The 7,050-nt window shown below is 45.3% G+C and overlaps 1 pseudogene; it reads right to left on the minus strand.

Annotated features, from left to right (window-relative positions):
- Positions 1–792: 792 nt before the first annotated feature.
- On the minus strand, positions 793–2,100 carry LOC108290721 (annotated as a pseudogene).
- Between the last annotated feature and the right edge of the window lie 4,950 nt (positions 2,101–7,050).

The following is a 7,050-nucleotide window of genomic DNA, read 5'->3' on the forward strand; positions in this document are numbered from 1 at the left end:
TGTTTTTTCTTTTTGTTTTTTTAGACACCAAGATTTTTATTTACCCACCTTCCTGCTTTTTTTTTAAACATAAACATTATAGACCAAATTATTCTCTTTTTGACCCAGGGTTGTGATAGGAACTATCTTGTTACAAAGTGGTAGTAGATCTATGCTTGCTTTCATGTTTTTATGGCCACTCTCTACCTCTGGCTGTCAGTTCTCTGTCCTTTCTCAGTTGTCCCTTAATAGTCTATTCTAATTCCTATAAAACAGGGACTAAAAGTACCAAATCTCATTGTTATGAGGTGTAAGAGAAGGTCCAGCACTAAGCCAGGCTCTCAGGAAAATTCAAACAACAGCTCTTCCTTGCCCTTCAGTATAGCTGCTTCTTATCTGTCATGGGCTGAGGTATTATTGAACCTATAAACCAAGCACACGTGTATAAGTCCACAGACGGGGTGAAGGCCTAGATGGTAAAGTATATGGGTTTTGTGACTCCATTACTGACTTCCAGGCAAAGGAAGGACTAACTTAATGAGCAGTTTCAAGACCACTGAATTCCTAGTTCCCTGTGGCTGTCTTCCTTGTACCTCTATCATGACCAGGGCTTCAGGAGGAGCCTCTCAATTCCCCTTGCCACACTTGGAATGCTGTATGAGGGATGCAGCAGAGGCCAAAAACTGAGTGACCAGCCCCAGGGAGTCAATAAGGGACACTGACAAACCAATCACTGGTGCTATTTGCTCTTAGGGAGGAGAGACAGGGACTGGACAAGGACAACAGTTGGAAGGTGAAGGGCAGGTCTGGCTTTCAGTAGTGGTAGTGATCTGGTGTGAACGGGCCATCACGGGAATGCCCAGGTAAAGGGCCTGCATCTCAGTCAGCTTGGTCAATTGCACATTCAGCTTGTCCAGGTGGGCTTTAGCCATTGCCTCATTCAGCTTCTTGGGCAGGAAGAGAACCCCAACGTGGTACTTGTCTGGGTGGGTCTGCAGCTCAATCTGCGCCATCACTTGGCTGGTGAAGGAGTTACTTATCATGAAGCTGGTGTGGTCCACGGCACAACCCAGATTCACCAGCCGACCCTCAGCCTGCAGGATGATGTGGTGCCCATTCTTCAGCTAATACTGGTCTACCTGGGGCTTGATGTTCACCCTTTCCACACTCTTCTTGTTGAGCCACTTTACATCAGTCTCCATGTCAAAGTGTCCAGTGTTACACATGATAGCATTATTCTTCATTTGCTCAAAGTGCTGGCCAAGGATGATGTTGACACAGCCTGTGGTGGTGACAAAGGTGTTGTCCTCCTGGCAGACCTTGTCTATGGTGGTCACCTCATAGCCCTTTGTGGCAGCCTTCAGTGTGTTGATGGGGTCAATCTTGATGATGATGACATGGGCCTGAAACCCCACAGGGCCTGGGCACAGCCCTTGTCCATGTTGCCATAGCCTGCTACCACTGCTACCTTGCCGGCAATCATCAAGTCTGTGGCCCACTTGCCATCTATGAGGGACTCCCGGCAGCCGGAGAGGTTGTCAAACTTGCTCTTGGTGATGGAGTTGTTGACATTGACAGCAGGCACTTTCAGGATCCCAGTGGCCGTCATCTTGTGTAGGTTGTGGACCCCAGTTATGGACTCCTCGAAGATGCCTCGCGTGCTTGACAAGAGCTGTGGGTACTTGATGTGGATGAGGTTGGTGAGGGCCCCACCAACGTCCAGAATCATTTTGAGGAGCCCATCTTTGAAGTATAATGTCTACTTGGTGTACCACAGGTACCCCTCCTCCATTTCGCCCTTCCAGGCATACACTGGAATGCCAGCCTTGGCAATGGCAGCTGCCACATGGTCCTGGGTAGAGATGTTGCAGCTGGACCACTGCACCTCAGCACCCAGGGTAATGAGGGTCTCAATGAGGATGGCCATCTCCACAGTCCTGTGTAGGCAGCTGGTGATGCAGGCACCCTTCAGGGGCTTAGAGGACTGAGTATAGCTCCCACATGCACATCAGATCCAGCATCTGGTTCTCCACAATATCCAGGGCTTTGCATCCCCAGATGGCCAGGCCAATGTCAGCGACTTTGTAGGGCAGTTTCTCAGACATGCTGATAGCACTTTTTGATGGCTGAAGGGGGCTAGGTCTTGATCTGGGGACAGGCACTGGGGGTATGGCACTGGGCAGGGGGTTCCTGGGTATTTTATTCATTTTGTGGCTCCTGAAAGCAAGATTGTACAGAATACATTTTTAACTCAATTAAAATGGTTTCCAGTAAATGTTTTTAAAAATCCTGAATTAATTTAAAGCCATTTCATAGTAATAGTACCACTTAAGCATTAGTTTTAAAAATCGAGACCTCTTTTTGTATACATTATGTATATATGATATGGCCCAAAATAGTGTTAAAATGTAAAATTCATCTGGTTTGGAAATGTGTTAAAATCATATTTTAAAATCAAGGTATTTAAAAATATCTAGATAAGTGGCATTTTCGAGTTTCACTTGGATGGTTGATGATGTAAATGTATTTTCTCCATGTATTTTCTTCACCAATGCCAATCCTTCAGTCAGTGGCACATTTTTCTACTGTAGTACCCAAATTATATTGGAGTCTTAGCTTTAAAATTAGTCCGTCTTCTGATCCAGAATTGCTAATATCAAAGTTTGAAATGCAGTATATTACACTAACTTCTCTAGTAACCAGAACTACCTTTTTTCCAAGTCTTAACTGTCTTTCAGTTTTAGAAATATCAACAAAGAAAAGAAAACTATGAAAATATTATTGTGAGGATAAGGAGAAAATATGCAATAATTTCATACTCTGATGGTGGAGAATAAAAAGGCTTCTTTCCACCTTCAAAGAGCAGTAGTGAGTCTAAAGAGGATCTTCTGGAGGTGGCTATAAGGCAATCATCAGTCTATTTCAGCAATTATCACATAGACTGATAAATATCCAGTCATTATTTTTCTCCTCTGTCATAGCAGGAATCTTTCTTTTCCTTTTTGTTTTCTATGGCTTAGACAGGGCACTTTTCCCCATCTCCTAATCACGTGCTCAACTCTCTCTCTTGCCCAGCTGAAAATTATGGGATAAGGAAGGGAGTGAGGAAACAAACATGGTACTGGAAAAATGTGACAGATTCCTAAAAAGGCCAGGTGTAGTGGCTCACACCTGTGATCCCAGCACTTTGAGAGGCTGAGGTGGGTGGATCACGAGGTCAGGAGTTCGAGACCAGTCTGGCCAAGATGGTGAAACCCCATCTCTACTAAAAATATAAAAATTAGCCAGGCGTGGTGGTGGTGCCTGTGATCCTAGGTACTCGGGAGGCCGAGGCAGGAGAATTGCTTGAACCCAGAAGGCGAGGGGGCAGTAAGCTGAGATCACACGACTGCACTCCAGCCTGGGCAACAGAGAGACTCGGTCCCCCCCCAAAAAAATTCATGAAAGAAACCAACTGTTATCTTTAGAAGAATGTTGTAGTATCTAGAGCAAGAAGTTGAAACCAGTCTATGAATTTGGATATGAGGAGAAAAGACATCAACAACACACTTAGCACGTATGAAGAGCTGGTATGGAGAAGGAAACAAGAATATGTGAGGTCCTCACTCAGAAAGAATTCACTAGACTCGGAATTTGATGAGAGAGGCCCTAAGAGAAGCTAGACCGAGCCGAGTCCCAGCCCCTGCACGGAGCTGTATAACCTCGGCCAAGCCTCTGAACCTCTGAGCTGTTTCCTTCTCCATCTGTCCTAGCTGCTGTCCGGGCTATCATGAGGCTCCGACGCTTTGGGAAAACTGTCAAGTGATAAAGCCTCATAAGAAGGGAAGGCATTCGTAGTCTACTCCGCATCTGCGCGTGGTAGGGGCTGTGTGAGGGCACCGTCAAGGTTACAAACCGGAATCAAATTCAGAGCCTGCTTTCCGAGAGGGCAGGCAGTGTATCCAGGGCTTCTACCAAGGTGGTGAGCGACGAGTTAACACTCTGATCAGATTAAGAAGGCCTGCCCTCCTTCTCATCTCCTGGGTGAAGAGGGGTGGGTCTGTCAGAGCCCTTCCCAGCAGCTCCTAACGGCCCAAGAACGGCGCCTCGTGGACGAGACCAGGAGGGCGCGACCCCCAGGAAGATCTCGAAGTGGCGCAAGCCCAGGCCGCGAGGAAAGGGGCCCGTGGTGGGAGGGGACGGGGATATTTGTAAAGTCTTCAGTGTCAGACTGGAAGGAGTCAGGGGCCAAGAAAGAAGGCCAGCCAGTCTCCTGATACCCCTTCCCCAGCTTCCGGGGGCGGATACCCGGGGCCATAAGCCGACAGCCTGCACTCCAGTTCAGCCCGCCTACCAGGCCCGCCCGCTCCACTGCAGTAGCTGGCGGGGCCTGCGTTTCCAAGGCAACCGAAGTCCTCACTCCCTCCCCACCCGCCCTTGCGTAGCCGTGAACGGCGGGCCCACCGCGCCATCTGGTGGCGGCGCACGGAAGAGTCCTGGCCTAGGGCCCGCCCTGCCGCTGCCGCTTTGGTAGCCGTGGTCGTGGTCTCCCGCCTTCCTCCGGGCGGGATTTCCATCTCCCCTCCGCCAGCTCCTCTGATTAAACGCTTTCTCGCTCATTGGCTGCCTTTAGTCGCAAACCCGGAAGTTGGTGACTGTAGACACTGGACACACGGGCTTTGTGCTGTGACCGTGAGCAGGTCGTTTGGGTCTCAGAGTCTGTATCTTCCGTATAAAGTGAGACGCCTGGACTCGGTGGTGGTTTCCGCATAGCTAGGGGCACTGGGATGGGACACGGGCGCCTGGTGCGGCTTCTGCGTCCCTCTGCCCCGCCCCGCTCCGCTTCTTCCACTGCAGCGGCTTCTCTTCTTTCTTCTTTTTCTTTCTTTTCTTTCTCTCTCCCTTTCCTCCTTTTCCGTATCCTTCCCTCCTTCCCTCCTTCCTTCAAATTCCTTCCTTCCTTCCTTTCCCTTTCTTCCCCTCTCTTTTCCTCTCTTTCTGTCTCTTTTCTTTTCGACGGAGTTTCGCTCTTGTTGTCCAGGCTGGAGTGCAGTGGTGCAATCTCGGTTCACAGCAACCTCCGCCTCCCGGGTTCAAGCGATTGTCCTGCCTCGGCCTCCCGAGTAACTGGGGTTACAGGCTACCATGCCCGGCTAATTTTTTGTATTTTTAGTAGAGACGGGATTTCTCCATGTTGGTCAGTCTGGTTTCGAACTCCTGACCTCAGGCGATCTGCCCGCCTCGGTTGCACAAAGTGCTGGGATTACAGGCGGGAGCCACCGCGCTTCTTGTCTTTCTACTTTGGTACACGAATTCTTGGTTTTAGCTCTTAAAAAGAATGGCAGATCCCTGGACTAAATGCTTATAGGACAACTTCCTGCTGTACAAGTCCTTGATTCTATTTTCCTTCTCGCTTTACTTTTTTGTTCTTAAACCTTAAGAAAGGAATTTAAGCCCAGTATTTTCCACTCTTCGTTTTTCGCAGTTTTCTTCTCCGAGGGAGAAGAAGGAAATCCTATACCCACAGCCTTTAAAGTTACTCTTTGCTCTGCTGCATTCTTTCTCATTAGCTACCTCAAGACTTTTTTTTTTCTTTTGTACTTTGACATTGGCTCTGAACGGAAAATTTTCTTTTACATCCTAGGAGCGTCTATGTCCTGGTATTTACATCTCAGTCAATTATTTATCCTTTTGTCTCAGGAAGACAGAAATGAGGCTCCTTTAAGCTTCCCTGCTCCCTTCGTAAGTCACCTGTTTTGCACCCTTGTTTGCTTTTTAAAAAATGGATTATCATATTTTTGATTCATGCTGTTATATTAATAACGTATTAACTTAAAGGAACTGAAATGAAGCAGCTAATAAAAATATTGAGCAGCTTTTGGTTAAAGGAGCTTTTCTCATCAGTAAAATGTCATACACGAATTATCCATTATTATTAGAGATAATTTACTTGTTCCACCTCATGTAAACCTCCTTTTATTCCATCAGTGTTGTATTTACTAAGTGCCAGGAATTTGCTATGATCTACACACCTGATAAAAGTTCTTCTGTTAACCTGGTTTTCCCTAAAATAACAACATCAGATGGGATTATAAGATAAAATTATTAAGAGTGCAAATTCAGGAGAAAAAGCTACCAGTGGAAGATTTTTAAAGCATGGTGATTTTTTTAATTAAGTAGAAAAGCAATTTGTGATTCTTCAGCACTTTGAATTCATTCCCACATCATTTCCTATAAATCTTAGGCCTGCTTCTTTTACGAGAGCCTGGGCCCATAGTAAAAAATGTACTTTTATCCTATCGTTTATATCCTGCACAGTTTTTCTTACGGTGTCTACCAGTTGGTGGTCAGTGTGAAGCCAGATAAAAACCATTTGCCGAGTTTCCTCATTTGACCTTGATTTTCTGTCAGCCTTGCCATGTTGAATTAATGTAGAAAGAGATGTAGGAAAGTTTCCATGGTAGAAAAAGCCAAATATACTTACTGTCTGTTTTTGGTAAAACCACAAAGAACCTGTTTGATATGAGCAATTGCTAAACAAAACCAACTACAGGGTCTTATTAAATCTCACAATAATTTCTAAAGACCTGAACTAGAAATGAACTTACCGCCTTTCCAAACCAGTTCAGACTTTAGTAAATCAGACATTTTACCTACAGCAGTTACTTTTGAGAAATAGAAAAGCTGTGCTACAACTTCTTATCCAAAAACTTTGTTCCTCACAAATTTGAAACAATTAAATGATGGCTTTGCAAAAATAAATAATCATGAACTGAAATATTCACTTAGGAAAAAATATATGCTGCCTTTAAGAAGGAGATTGTTTTAACCCAACATCCATTATCACATTGCAATATTATAAAATGGGATGGTGTCTCACTTTATAAGAGTCACATTTTTTTCACCTGAAGCCAGAGACATATCCCTGCAGTTCACTTTTTTTTCTTTAACTCTCCAAAGAAGTTTAACTTGAATAACCAGAATTCTGGCAAAAAGATATCACATCTCTTTTTTTTCCTCCTTACTTCCTCTGCCTAATTAATTTTTGGAATTACTCTTATGAACTGTTTGTTTTCTCAGATATAAGAGGAG

The sequence above is a fragment of the Cebus imitator genome, unplaced genomic scaffold (genome assembly GCF_001604975.1).
Source record: "Cebus imitator isolate Cc_AM_T3 unplaced genomic scaffold, Cebus_imitator-1.0 Scaffold442, whole genome shotgun sequence".
Classification (NCBI taxonomy): Eukaryota; Metazoa; Chordata; class Mammalia; order Primates; family Cebidae; genus Cebus; species Cebus imitator.